The sequence below is a fragment of the Rhineura floridana genome, chromosome 3 (genome assembly GCF_030035675.1).
Source record: "Rhineura floridana isolate rRhiFlo1 chromosome 3, rRhiFlo1.hap2, whole genome shotgun sequence".
In the NCBI taxonomy this organism is placed as follows: Eukaryota; Metazoa; Chordata; class Lepidosauria; order Squamata; family Rhineuridae; genus Rhineura; species Rhineura floridana.
The window spans coordinates 219,623,676-219,639,516 of NC_084482.1; the positions used below are offsets into that span (position 1 = coordinate 219,623,676).

At 44.5% G+C, this 15,841-nt stretch overlaps 1 pseudogene; it reads left to right on the top strand.

Annotated features, from left to right (window-relative positions):
- The window catches only part of LOC133381675 (vomeronasal type-2 receptor 26-like), a 41,207-nt pseudogene that overhangs the window by 2,841 nt on the left and 22,525 nt on the right, over positions 1-15,841 (top strand).

Below are 15,841 nucleotides of genomic sequence, written 5' to 3' on the forward strand. Positions count from 1 at the left end.
AAGGGAGACATAATGCCCATCTGCAGATAATCACTTACCGCTCAAGCCTGATTAAAGGGGTTTGGGAAAAGATGTATGGAAGTTGCCGAGCAAAATATTTTGGAGAGATGATCCCGCTGATGAGGAAGTCTCCAGACCGGTAGAAATTGAGTGCTCCATTTTGTTCCCTGATCAGATTCAAGGGGCATTTTGCCTTCAGGTTCCCACAGATTCCATGGGGCATGAGCAGCAGAAGTAGCAATAGAAACAGCAGGGAGATCATTCTGGCTTTGCCTCCTGCACCTGTCTTGAGAATCCTCCTCTCTCCTCCAGAGTCAGCTAAGCAGAAGAAGCCAAACACTTGCAAGACACAACCTTCAGTGGCTTCACAAATATGAGTGGCTTCAGAGTCATTAAATCCATGCAGGAACATCCCGCACCCCCCTTTGACCTGCTCTAAATCTTGACTCACTCTTTCTCTGACACAGGACAGGAGATATTCTGTGCACCACCATTCTTCCCCAGGTACAGTGGAATAAATAACCTCATTCTGCCCTTGATTCTGATGTTTGTACACTCTCCAGAAATATCTCTTGAGCTTTGGAAAGAATAATGATAAATCACTATGATTTTCATCATTATATGGGGGAGAAAGTTAATCTCTCCAACATTCTGGACTCTCTGAGTGATTCAAGGGGCAGGTGCAGAGCTGGAGATAAACATGTTTGTGGAAAATTGCAGATGTGGCTCCAAAGTTTGGCATGAGACAAAGTGTGTGTGTGTGTGTGAGAGAGAGAGAGAGGGAGAGAGGGAGCGAGAGAGAGAGAGGGGGAGGTGTTTGGTATGAACAATCCTGACAAGTGCATTGAAAGAGCCCTGTGTGATGTTCCCACCTTTGGCTCCACCTGTCAGGTTCCCATCTGCTTGTGGCTACCGCCTTTCACTAGGCACCACCTCAGGACACCACCAGTCAGGATCGTCATTTTTATTTTTTCTCACTCTGCTCTAGCACAGATCTCTCAAGATCCCACTGCTAGGCAGCACCACCAGGCACTCCCTGTAAACAATACTGCTAGAGACTTCGCCTAGTCTCCCTATGGCTTGTTACTTTGTGTCTGGGTGCCCTTGCTGTCCACAACCCCCTTGTATCTTTGTCTATAAAGCGTACAATCCTGGGTTGCTCTGGATACTTGACGATGTTACAATATCTCCCTTCACCGCTGCCACCATTAGAGGAGGTACGCCTGGCGCCTACGTTGTTATCCTTTCGGCGCCAGGCTAAAACCTTCCTATTCTCCCAGGCATTTTAATGCATTTTATATATTTTAATATTTTAATGTTTTAGTTATCTCAATACTGTTTAGTGTTATTATGTATCTGTATTTTATATCTAGTGATTTTTGTTGATTTATTGTATTATTGTATGTTGTACACCGCCCAGGGAGCCATTGGCTATGGGCGGTTTATAAATGAAATTAAATAAATAAATAAATAAATAAATACAGTTTCCCTTCAGCCTTGGTAATTACCCTGCCCTCCCTTCCGGTCTGTATATCCCCAGCCAAGGATCAGGCTTTCGGTAAACCAATAAAAGTATTTATTTGATAACACTAGGAAATAACAAGATTACTTTAGGAATGTTTAACAGGCGTACGGTTTCATACAGTGTCACTCTTTATGTTTCTGGTCATATATATACTGTCTAAATATCAGCCAAATATAATCCAACCCTCCCTCAGAACTCTGCCAACCAACCCATCCAAATAACTCTCCACTAACGACTCTCCAACAACTCTCACCAACCGACCCCCTCTCAACTGTCATCCTCTCATTTATACCTTCAGCCATTCAAACACTCAGCCAATCATCATCCAGCATTCTCCAGCCTTCCAACCCATGCTCTCCCCCCTCTCATTCAATTCACTTACCATATATCCCTTAATAAACCCACACTTACCACATTTACAGGTTTTAACATATAAGGACATCACAGCCTGCAGTTGTATCATCCTAAAGGCCCATCTAGTCCAACATCCTGTTTCCCAGAGGACACCTCTGGAAAACTCACAAGCAGGGCATGAGCGAAACTGGTGTTCTTCCCAGCGAGTGGCATTCAGGGACATGCAGCCTCTGATCCTGGGAGTTGGGTAATCCTCTTTCAAAACTCTCTAAGTTGGTAGCCATCACCATGTCCTGTGGCTGTGAGTTTCTCAGTCTGACTTTATGCTCTGTGAAGAAGTCCTTGGGTTCTTGTACTATGAGAAAAAACTTCTCCCTCCCCACTTTCTCCACACCATGAATAATCATATGCCGTTCTCTTGTGTCCTTCCTTTACTCAGTTTCCCCCCTAAGCCAGAGTTTGCCTACATTTTTAGGCCCATGGCCACATTTGGGATTTTGAGCAAGTGCTGTGGGTGCCACCCCATCTGGTCACTCCTCTCCCCCCTCCTCAAGACCTCCACCATCTCAGGGACAGAAAGAGAGAAGGTCTGTGCACTCTCCCTGGTAAAACGCTGATCCAGGAAATTAATCTGAGCCTTGATAGGCACATAGAGCTAAAATAGGAAATGGGAAAGAGTGTCACTTTTGCAACTTCCTCTTCAGCTCCAGGTACATTTCAACCACTCTCTCCACCTCATGACCCAAGTGGGCAATGCTTGTGTGGCCTCAGAGGATTCACAGCCAGCAGAGGAGGACGTCAAAGGAAGCATTGTGGCCGTGGGCACCACATTGGTGACCCCTGTTCCAAGTATAAAAGCTCCAGACATTCTAAGCTTTTTTCATAAGTGATGGCTATCCCCTAGATAAATTTGGGAACCCTTTTCTGCATTGTGTGGGATGGGATGTGCCCATGCTACTCCCCCCCCCACACACAAATGATTACTTGGATCTGTTTTAGTCTGGCTTCAGGCCTGGCCATGGCAATGAACTTGCCTTGGTTTCCCTGGTTGATGACATTTGTCAGGAGAGAGATAAAGGGAATGTGACCCTACTTGTTCTCCTGGATCTCTCAGTGGTTTCTGATACTGTTGACCATGGTATCTTTCTGCAATGTTTCGAGGAGGTGGGAACTGGGGGCACTGTGCTTCAGTGGTTCTGTTTATACCTCCCTGGTAAAGCTCTGATCCAGGAAAATTAATCTGAGCCTTCATAAGCTCACAGAACTGAAATACAGTAGGGCCCCACTCATATGGCAGGATAGGTTCCAGACCCCCGCCAGAAAGTGAAAACTGCCAAAAAGCAGATCAGCTGTAGCATGCTGGTCTGGAACCTAACCCGCTGATCACACCAGGGGAGGAGAAGATGAGATCTTCCCCTCCTCTGGCATGATCAGCTGGAGTGTGGGGAGCTCCAGGCCCCCTCCAGCTGATTGCTGAGAAGCGGGGCCCTACTGTAGGAAGTGGGAAAGAACATAACTTTTCCATCTTCCTCCTTCAGCTCCAGGTGCATCTCCAGCACTCTCTCCACCTCATGACCCATGTCATGAGTGGGCAATGAGTGCCTGGCGTCATTCACAGAGAGAAGAGGAAGACCTCAAGGGAAGCATTGTGCCCATGGGCACCACATTGCTGACCTCTGGCCTAAAGGTAAAGGCTCCAGACATTCTAACCTTTCTTCAAAAGGGATCATTATCTCCTGCATAATTTTGGGAAGCCTTTTCTGCGCGCGCACACACACACACACACACACACACACACACACACACACACACACACACACACACACACACACACACACTCTCTCTCTCTCTCTCTCTCTCTCTCTCTCTCTCTCTCTCTCTCTCTCTCTCTCTCTCACGGGGCTGATTGCGTTAGTTTAACAGATTAAAAGGGTAGTGCTTCTGTCCCGATTTCTAAAATCCCTTTCACACTGCAGTACCTCTAGTGTTAAGGAAGACCAGCTTTTTCAGCAGATATACCGGCATTTTGCGCAACGGTCTTTCACATGGCTTGTTTTCATCTCTCACCCATGCACACTGTTCCCCACTGTGTAGGAGGTCTAAGATCTCGCCCCATCATCATGCAAGCCCTCTCCCTTTAGGATCTGACTTTTTAAATTGTTTTAGTTGTATCAAGACAAGGGTGTGTGGGGAAAATGCTGCTGCTATCTGTGCCAATGCCGGAATACCGGTACAGCGTTCGTCAGGCAAAACAAACAAACAAACCCTGCTTGACTAAGGGTGGGAATTCAGAGCTTGGAAAAGTTACTTTTTTGAACTACAACTCCCATCAGTCCAATCCAGTGGCCATGCTAGCTGGGGCTGATGGGAGTTGTAGTTCAAAAAAGTAACTTTTCCAAGCTCTGGAGTGCATGCTGGGATGCTTGTCATGTGAGCGGCTGCAGCTAAGCAAGAAACTCCAGCTTTCCTCCGGGTTCCCAGCCTTGCAAACAAATTATTTCTGGTATCATTTATCATGGAAATTAGTGCTAAACTTGCACTACATTCCACTAGAATTCTGGAGCTAGCTTGTGCGTCCTGTGAAAGATCAAATATAATTACCAGGTAAGAAATCATCAGAATAACGGAGTAAAGTGCAGTGGAAAGCACCCACAGACAGAATATTACTGGTTCCATCCCAAATTCATTTGAGCCTTCACTTTTTAAAATTCTTTCCTCTCCCCTGACCCCCACCCCTGTTTAGAACATAATAAGAATGAATTCTCCAGTTTAAGGGTGTGCTGGGAGAAGTCCTTCCTTTTGTCTGTCCTCAATCTTCCAACATTCAGCTTCATTGGATGTCCCCAAGTTCTAGTATTATGAGAGGTAGAGAAACAGGATGTGCCCTGACCTTCTTCAGCCTCACAGTGCAAACGAGAGAGAAGGGAGGGGAAGAGGAGGCTGATCCATGAGCCTCAGCCTGGCCTCCTCACCCAACCCCCACCTGCCACCCTTCTTACTCAATCCCATGTTCAGAACCATTAGGAAAGTAATTGAAGATTCACTAATAGGCACCAGACCCATACAAAATCTCTGTGTGAACCAGCCCTAAATCTCTTCTCTAGTCAGCAGAACCAAATCCATTGTGCAGTTGCACAATTGGAGAGTGGGGAGGGGAGAGTGAGTGCTCCGGCTTGAGAATCAGATGCTAGTTTCAAGCATTTTCTTCTATGTTATTTTTATTTAGGTTATTTTTTTACATTCTCCAGTCTGAAGTAACCACAGCACCAGCACCCAGATGCTCTGAAAATGGAATGGACTGCCTTCAAGTCGATCCCAACTTATGGCTACCCTGTGAATAGGGTTTTCATGGCAAGCAGTATTCACAGGGGGTTTACCATTGCCTCCCTCTGAGGCTAGTCCTCCCCAGCTGCCTAGGGCCTGCTCAGCTTGTCACAGCTGCACAAGCCAGTCCCTTCCTTGTCTGCAACTGCCTGCTGGGGGGCAACTGGGCTCCTTGGGACTATGCAGCTTGCCCACAGCTGCACAGGTGGCAGGGCACGTAGCCCCTGAGCCACTGACTGTGGGGGTGATCTTTAGCTGGCTCTTTACACCAAGACACAGGCAGGATTTGAATTCACAGGCTCTGAATGTACCAACAAAAGTGTACCACCAGACAGATTTGCTTACCTCATGAGAGATGAACTTCCAGAGACAGAGACCTGGAAAGAGTTTGAAGCCAAAACTGAAGCTGGAAGCTCTACACAAGAATAAAACTTGAACACTGACCAAACTTCCTCAAGGAAGAAAAGCTGTAGGCTGCAAGTGGATATTCAAGAAAAAGCCAGATGCTGAAGGAAACATTGAGAGATACAAGGCAAGATTAGTAGCCAAAGGATACTCTCAAAAGCATGGATAAGTCAAACATACAACCATCAGAACTCTTCTAAGTGTTGCTGCTAACAAGAAAATGAAGATGGAGCACATGGATATAAAAATAGCATTCTTGCACAGAGAAATAGAAGAGGAAATCTACATGTAACAACCACCAGGGTTTGAAGTTCCAGGAAAAGAAACCCTTGTGTGTAAACTTGGAAAATCCATCTATGGACTTAAACAGGCTGCCAAAGTCTGGAATGAGAAACTGAGCAAAATGAGGGCTTTGTACAAAGCAGAGCAGAGCCATGCCTGTACAGCAGATTCAAGAACAACAGATGGACTGACTTACTGATTTACTTGGATGATCTACTGGTGGCTTATCAAGATCCACTGGACAAGCAACAACTAGTGAATCATCTCAACAAGGAGGTTGAAGTGAAGTGCCTAGGTGATGTCACTCACTACCTCAGAATACAAATTGAAAGAGAAGATGATGGATCCTTCTTGCTGAGACAAAAATAAAATATCCAAGACTTTCTCTTTTTTTTTTTCAATTAATTTTTATTCAAATTTTCAAAATCAAAACAATACAAAAAGAAAAAACACAAATTAATAAATAATACAATAAAAGAAAAAAACTAATACAATTAAAAAAAACGAAAAAAAACCTATTGACTTCCAATTTGTCGTAGTTCAGCTATAGGTCTATAATATATAACAAGCCTGTCTCTTAATAGATTATAAAATCATCTTCCTCCAGCGGTTATCTTAGTTGGTATCAAATCTCATTAACATCATATCATTTTATTCTTCCACAAAAAGTCAAAGAGAAGTTTCCAATCCTTGAGATATATGTCCATCAATTTTTTTCTAGATAGACATGTCAATTAATCCAACTCATCAAGTCTACTAAGTCCAGTAATTTCAAATCGCTCTTCTTCCATTATCCGTGTTGATTCCATCTTCCATCTTCCATCTTTGCACACCCAATAATCTTGCTGTCACAGTCATATAATAAGAGTCTGATAGGAATTTCCTTCATCACAAATATTTCCTTGCCATCAATTCCGAACGTATCACTGAAGTATTGTTGCAAAACCGGATCTCTGTTCCTCTTTTTTACAGAATGCACTAGCACATCTCTTGAAGGTTTTTCCATTGTCACAAAACAAGAATTAATTCTGTAAACTTTCTCCATTTCAAGTTCCATCAAATCCTTCCAGTCCAGGAATTTTTTCGAACCGATGATATCTTTATCTCCAATCTCTTCACCAATTCCTTCAGGGACAGCGCTGAGTTCCAAACAGTAATATTTGTCTCCAGGATCCATCACAGCCAGGAAATCCAAATCTTTTTCCAAGTCCATATTTAATCCAATCTCCATAGTTTGAACCTTCCCAAATATCCAAGACTTTCTCGAGAGTCTAGGACTGAAGGATGCACATCTAACACCTACTCCAATGGAAGTAAAAGGTAAAGGTAAAGGTGTTGACCCTCAGGCAGGACTGTCACTAGTGTTTCCATCAAGCCTGGAAGCAAGGAAGAGCAACAGCAGGGGTTAAGCTGCTTGAAGATCCTTGCTGAGCCTTGGCACGGCCTGTCAAGGCCAGCACCTGCTGTCAAGGCAACCAGGGAGATAAAGGCTGGGAAAGTTCTGCCAGCCTTCTTGTGTGGGGGTTTTGCTTCAGAGTGGAGAGGTTCTTGTTAGGAGGTGTCGTGGGGGAAAGTGAAACCGCTTGTATGCTGTATGCCTTAATGTCTGAAGTAAAAGACTCTTAACCAAGTTCTTTGTCTGTGGATTTCTGGATATCTTGCTCTTTAGTAGTAACGCGCTGGACACGCAAATCACCGCACACGCCAACAAAAGGTGCCCCCGCACTTATAGTGCGAGTTGTTTCTGACTCTTAGGGTGACATCTTGCAGCGTTTACTAGGCAGACCGTATATATGGGGTGGGATTGCCAGTTCCTTCCCCGGCCTTTCTTTACCCCCCAGCATATGCCGGGTACTCATTTTACTGACCATGGATGGATGGAAGGCTGAGTGGACCTCGACCCCTTTTACTGGAGATTCAACTTCCTCCTTCCGTTGGAATCGAACTCCGGCTGTGAGCAGAGCTTCGGCTGAGTTACCGCTGCTTACCACTCTGTGCCACAGAGGGTTTTTCCAATGGAAGTAGGATACCTGAAACCAGGCCACAACAAACAACCACGGCTAGACCATGAGAGCTACAGACAACCCATCGGGAAACTTCTCTATATCAGCACTGTTACCAGGCCAGATGTGGCAGCAGCAATAGGATACTTGTGCAGAAAAACCAGCTCACCATCCAAGAAAGACTGGGAAGAAATCAAGAGAGTGGCGAGATATCTGAAGGGCACTGCAACCATGAAACTAAAGTTAGTGGCTACCCGAGAACCCAAATTGGTGGGATATGCAGATGGTGATTGGGCTACAGACACTACACATTGAAAATCCACCAGTAGAAACATCTTCTACTATGGAGATTCAGTGATCATTTGGGCAAGTAAGAAACAAGAGATTGTAGCACTCTCTTCCACAGAAGCTAAGTGTGTGTCAGCTTTTGAAGCAAGCAGACAGTTGACATGGCTACTTGAACTGTTCAAAGATTTAAGCATCTCTATATCTGGGCATGTCGTGATGCATGAAGACAACCAAGGATGCATCAGACTCATGGAGCCAGAAGGGGTGAGTTCACAAACCAAGCACATAAACTTGAAGCACCATTTGAAGCACCATTTCATTAGAGATGGTTACCACAGAGGACTGCTCAAGATGGAGTATTGTCCAATGGAAGACTTGACTACAGACACTCTGACGAAGGCTTTGGGCAAAGTCAGATACTGCAAGCTGTGAGACAAGAAGAACCTCATGGACTGAACCAAACACTCATTGAGAAGGGGTGTTGGAAGCGAGGGCAAGAGCTCTCTGGGCAGTTTACAGCAATTAAAAACAAATATACAAATTTAAAAACACATTTTTAAAAAACAATTTAAAACACAATTTAAAAAATTTAAAAACAATTTCAAAACAAATGCTAAAATGCCTGGGAGAAGAGGAAAGTCTTGATCTGGTGCCAAAAAGATAACAGTGTTGGCGCCAGGTGCACCTATTCAGGGAGATCATTCCATAATTTGGGGGCCACCACTGAGAAGGCCCTCTCCCTTTTTGCCATCCTCCAAGGTTCCCTTGTGGTAGGCACCTGGAGGAGGGTCTTGGATGTTGAGCGTAGTGTACGGGTGGGTTCATGTCGGGAGAGGCTTTCCATCAGGTATTATGGTCCCAAGCCATGTTAAAACCAGCACCTTGAATCAAGCTTGGAAACATACAGGCAGCCAATGCAAGCAGGCCAGAATCGGTTTTATCTGTTCGAACCATCTGGTCCCTGTTACCAATCTGGCCACTGCATTTTGCACAAGCTTCAGTTTCCAAACCGTCTTTGAAAGGCAGCCCCACATAGAGTGCATTGCAGTAATCTAGAGGTTACCAGGGCATGGACAACTGAAGCCAGGTTATCCCTGTCCAGATAGGGGCATAGCTGGGCCACCAACCGGAGTTGGTAGAAGGCATTCCATGCCACCGAGGCTACCTGAGCCTCAAGTGACAGAGATGGTTCTAGGAGAACCCCCAAGCTATGAACCTGCTCCTTCAGGGGGACTGCAACCCCATCCAGGACAGGTTGGACACCCACCATCTGGTCAGAAGAACCACTCACTAACAGCATCTCAGTCTTGTCTGGATTGAGCCTCAGTTTATTAGCCCTCATCCAGTCCATTGTCGCAGCCAGGCACCGGTTCAGCACATTGACAGCCTTACCTGAAGAAGATGAAAAGGAGAAATAGAGCTACGTGTCATCAGCATACTGATGGCAATGCACTCCAAAGCTGCGGATGACCACACCCAATGCTTTCATGTAGATGTTGAACAGCATGGGGGACAGAACCAACCCCTGCAGAACCCCATACTGGAGAGTCCAAGGTGCCAAGCAATGTTCCCCAAGCACCACCTTCTGGAGCTGACCCGCCAAGTAGGAGCGGAACCACCGCCATGCAGTCCCTCCCACTCCCAACTCAGCCAGTCTTCCCAGAAGGATACCATGGTCAATGGTATTGAAAGCCACTGAGAGATCAGGAAGAATCAACATGTACTTTCTTTCTTGTTTAAGATAGACACCTCTCTCTTTCATATTCCTTTAAGCACGAATACAGGGCAAACGGAACAAGCTAGGTAAGCGAAAGGCACATCAAACAAATCCTCATCGTGACCATCTTCCATCTGGAAACTTATGTTCTCACTGTGGGAGGCTGTGTGGATCCTGAATTGGCCTCCACAGTCCCTTACGGACCCACTGTTAAAGACCTTATCTTGGAAGACAATCTTACTCAGCCACAAGTGATCGCCAATGAAAATGAATGAATGAATGAATGACATCTCCAATGAACTCTGCTGCATAAAGCAAACATCTTCATGGATAAGGTCTCTACTTAAAAGGCTTGTTCAAAGAGAAAGGTCTTGTGTAGGTGCCAAAAAATAACAGAGATGGTGCCTATCTAATATTTAAAGGGAGGGAATTCTAAAGGGTAGGTGCCACTATACTAAAGGCCTGCTTCCTATTGAGGAAGGAGCTGACCTTGACCCTTCCCAAAATAATAAAAGCTGGGATAATCAATATGCTGAAATAGATGTTATTGTTTGCTATGGCTTTCTTTGTCAGCACATATTTAGCTGAAACAGCAATGTACCAAGGAAAGGGTGAAAGGACAGGTGATGCCTGCTAGCTCTGGGAAAGGGAAGTTGTGGTTAGAAAAAAATTGCTTCTTCCAAACTGCTAACATCAGTCCATCTGTCTTCCCAAATAATTTGCAGAATTTTCCAGAGGCAGCGTTGGTGGAATCTTTCAAGAAGTTGGGAGTGACGTTTATAGATGGTCCATGTTTCACAGGCATTCAGTAAGGTCGGTAGTACAATGGCTTTGTAAATAAGCATTTTGGTCTCCCTGTGAATATCCCATTCCTCAAACACTATGCTTCCTTCGGGAGAATGCTGCACTTGCAGAGTTCAGACGATGTTGAATGTCAGCATCGATGTCAGCTTTTACAGAGAGATGGCTGCCAAGGAGTGATCAACGTTCTCCAGCGTCACACCATTAACGTACGATGCTTTGTTAGACCTGCTATCTACTGGGCAGGCTAACATTCCAAACTACAAGTGTGGTAGATGGAATAGCTTGCTGGCTTTTCTTGAAGGGACTGATACTCAAAACATCGAAATTTCAAGCTTATTGGGGCTCTATAAAATCCCACAGGTAGGAATGGAGAGGGGTGGGCCATTTGCTTCTGAGCCATGTTCCAGAGAACTCAGAAATGGGTGTGGTAGATGTCAAAAGTGAGATTGGCTTCAGGCACTCATTTTTAGAAGTGCTGAAAGTAATTTGAGAGATGTTTCACAGCTCTTTGTGGACAGACACAGACCTTTCTTTCCTCACACAATCATCTCTACTCAAATGTGTTTTTAGAATTTCAAAACAAGACAGAGGATGCTTCCGCACAGCAGTTTATGTGGCCTTGATGTTGCTCAGGCAGGGAAGTTTTGTGAGGTGTTGATACAATGTTGTCCTCAACCAAATGAAGAAGACCTGGGAGGTGAAGGCATTGAATAAAATTTTCAGTCTAAGGATACTGATCAAATGATGATTATGGACATATTAAATATGTAATGATTTGTTTTGGTATTGTAAATCAGGCAAAAAAAGAGAAAATTCTCAAAGAAATGCAGATATTGGCAGTAGTTTTATTTATCTAATGATCCCTAGCGTGGAATTTGCCTTTTTCACAGCTGCCGCACACTGGGTCGACATTTTCAGTGACCTACCCACTATGACCCCAAGGTCTTGTTCTTGGTCAGCCACTGTCAGTTCAGACTCCATGAGGGCCTGACTGGGCTTAAAAGCAGAAAATAGGGAAAGAGGTTTTGGCCAGCTGATTGATAGGTTTGAGAGAGAGTTTAATATATCTTTCCTTATTCTGCAAGGCTGGAGGTGAGTGGTGGTACGTGGTGGAGGTGAAAGAAAACACCTCTTCAGCAACAGAAAGTAATATTCATTCATTCATAATAGTAATCCGTAACATATTCATTCATTGGCGATCACTTGTGGCCGAGTAAGATTGCCTTCCAAGATAATTTGGTTGGAAGACTCCTGTGCGTGAATTTGTTTTATGTGGGGATATGGGTGCACAATGACCAACACACAATCTTGACAGAAAAAGGCTTTGATCTAATGGCATGGATACCATGACAATTGGAAGTCTTTTATCTGCTACAGCCTTCATCCTCCTTTACAGCCATTGTAGCACACACATTGTTATCCTCCGCCTGTTCTGCCATTGAGGACATTCTTGGATTGTTCTTTGTCTGGTTTCTCTCCCTTGACCTTACCGCCATGAGTGACTCTGCTGGGAGTACATGACTCCTGACAGCATCACTCACAGGGTTCATTGGAACATGCAAGCCCACTCACCACTGCAAGGTGATGATCCATCAAGTGGGAGAAAGTAATATAAAAAGGAAAAGACAAAGGAGAGAAAATCCACAAAGGAGAGTTCCTGGGCAGAGAGATGCAGCCTCTTTGGTTTCCAAAAGATTCCTAAGTACTAAATTGAAAAGGATCCACTCTTATGCCAGAATTGGGCTTCAAATTAGCATAAAGACTGCAAATCCTCTCTTGCTTTTCATTTCCATTCCCTTTCCTAATGATCTCTAGCACCAAAATTGCTTTTTATCACAGCTGCCACACATGGGGCCGACATCATAATCAAAAGATTCTCTGTGACCCCAAGATCTCATTCCTGGTCTGTTCAGACCCCATAGTGAATACAGGGACTGAACCACCAGTGACTGATGAGAAAGATGTTGGGGTCATAGTGGGTGGTGCGTTTAGGGTTGCAGTTTTTAATCTATTTCTTTTTTTAAGGTCACATGGGTTGTTATGTGCTCTTTGATAATATCTGCCCTTTTTCCCCTTTGTGTCTGTCTGTCTGTGCATGGATCAGCATATGTTTGGGAACAGAATAAAGCTGATGGCCATGCCACTAATTATTGGGGAAAGTGGATAAGTTTCCCCCGAGTGAAACATTGAAATTTAAAGTATTTATAATCAGCTAAATGCTATAAATATCTCTAAATGGTGTTCAACAAAAAAAATTAAAACAAAAAATATAATATACAGTAGGGCCCCGCTTTTCGGCGCCCTGCTTTTCGGCATTCTGCTAATACGGTGCCAGTGGAGCAATTAGCTGTAGCGCGGGGACCACTGTCAGCTGAAGTGCAGCGGCTGGAGCTCCCTGCGCTACAGTTGATTGCGCCAGAGCAGAAGCGGGCAATTACTTTTTCACACTGGGACATTGGGTGTTCCTTAACTTTCTTTAATAAATAAATGAAATAAGTATCAAAATTTTGTGTTGTTTGTTCACTCAGGATCCCTTTTCCCTAATATTAGGTTTGGTTCAAGATCTGACAACATTCAGTGACAAAAATATGCAACAATGCAGGAAATCAGACAGGGGGCAAATACTTTTTCACGGCACTGTATTTATTTTGCCTTTCATTTCTGTGGTGGTTGTGGGGAAGTAGCCATACGAAATAAGTTAAATCCAAAACAGAAACATGAAAAAGCCACCCCATCAAGACTTGCTGCCTGGAGAAAATGGAGGAGGAGTAAATGTAAGCAGTTAAGGGTGAGGCTCTGAAGTTCCTCACTGCTGCTTTTTTACTGAGTCACAAAATGGAGCCATCAATATGGTCCATTCTGGCAGGATTAAGGGGATTGGAATGTAGGTTAAGGGACTTTGTGGGGGCAGCTGGGCCAAGGGGAGGAAAAAAAGAGGTAGTAGAGGGCTAGCAAGAAATAAGAGTAGTGGGAGGTACCCTCTTGGCTGCTTATACTAGAGAAGAATAGAGTATACAACCTAGAAATGAGAATTGGGAAGTGTCCTGCTCCCATTAGCTTAGGATTCCCCCTGTATGGATTCCCCCTGAATTGGAGTGGCTTGTGACCCACCGATGCGACCATCTCATCCATCCTAATCCTAAGCAATGGGTCTTGAGTCCTTCTGAACTTCTGTTTGGGCCTGGAACCCACCCAAGGGGCTGGAAGCTCAAAACCTTTTCCTCAGAATCAGAGATGATGGAATCATAGAGAGGTTACATGACATCCTGAAAAAAAATTAGTTTCCATCACAGAGAAATAGGAACAGGGGCCCTCCTGTTTCCAGGGCAGCACAGATGGTTTAAGGGACACAAAACCTCTTCCGTAGGGTCAGTGGTGATAGGACAGGTTCACAGAGAGATTACAACACACCCCAAAACAATATTTAGGTTCATCGGGCCCTTAAACCAGAAGGGTTCAGGGGTCACATGGAAGGTCAAGCAGGACTAAAAAAAAATCCTTATGATCAGAAATAATGAGAAAGTCACCTCAAAAACAATTAGGTTAATTGGACCCTTAAACAAAAATGGGGGTTCAGGAGCCACAAGGAAGTTCAGGGGAAATAAAAACACATTTCTTATTATCAGGAATGACGAGACAATCACTTAGAGGGGTCAGAACTCAACTCACAAACAATATTTAAATTAAACAGGCCGTTAAACACAAATGGGTCTTGAGGGGCCATGAAGAAGTTCAGGGGGACTCTAACCCCATCCCTTTGGATTGTGGGAGGATGAGACAGTTGCATAGAGTGGTCAGAAGCTCCCTGAAAACAATATTTCGGGTGTCACCTTGAAATAGCCATGCAGGCTGAATCCTAAAGGCAAAGCGATCCCAGAAGGGGGCAGGACTTCCAGTGAAAAGGGGCCAGTCACTATTGATCTGTGATGTAGGATGTGTACTCTTTTCTTCTTCTGAACTGCTGATGTTGTTAGCGAAAGTTGGAAGAAAGTTTGTATGGGAAAAGCCATGACTTCTATGGCACAGGGCGTGGAAGCAGGGATTGTAGGACAAGGCTGGACGGATCTGCAAAAGCAGAAGGAAGATTTTGCCTGGGTAAAAACAAAATGCTTAGACTCAAGGGAAATCAGAACAGGTATTGGTAAGAGTCCATTCAACAAAGGGAAGAGAGATCAGTTGCAGGAATATCAGAAATTGGTGCTGAAATAAGGAAACATCCAAAAACAGCTGAAAAGGTGTGCCAGATAGGGGTTCCTTCAGAGGCTGGACCTCAGGGACTCAAACAATCTTAGGGTCTCTCAGGGAACTGGGGAATGGTCAAGACATGCTTTCGGAAGGTTCGGAAGCTCTTGTCCCGCGATAATTTTTTTTAGTTTATGCACGGGCCCCCAAGAGCCCCAAGAGCACAAGGGACGTTTTATGCACCATTGCAAGAAATCACCTCATCTTGCCCTTGGTTTTGATGTTCAGGCAACTGGTCTCACAGGCAATCTTTGGGTAAATCCCTTGAGTTTTGGCAACAAGAAAAATAATTATAAGGGAAAGAAGCATTACCATGGCAACATTTGGGAGTCTCTGAGTGACACAGGTGCAGAGCTGGAGGAAAACATGTTTGCGAGAACTCACAGAAGCAGCTCCCGGGTCTTGAGGTGGGTCAACGTGGGGGGAAAGGTCAGGTTGGCCTGGCCTTTACTGACAAAGCACCTTCATAAAAGTCAAGATGAAGAAATATATGTGAATATACATGCACTGCATGGAGTAGTTACTTCTGACCATTATGAGCTCGACACCACATTTTACTGCGGAGGTTGACAACCTTTTTCTGACCTTTTTCAGAATTTCTTTCTGGGCAATCTCCAAGGGGTCACATGCCAATGGTGGGGAGTTCCAGAGGCAAAAGTGAGCAGAACAATGACTATAAATGTACAGTAGGCTCATTTCTACACATAATCACACAACCCTGTCTATCCTCCATTGTGACAGATATTCCCACTTCTAACCAGAGATGATGAAGGATTCAGAGTTACTATTAATAATTCCCCTCAACCAAATGGGGCACAACTAAGTTTAATACACTGGGAATGAAGCATTCCTTTGTCTATTCATGGGGGTCTCACCATTATGACAGAAAGCACACCC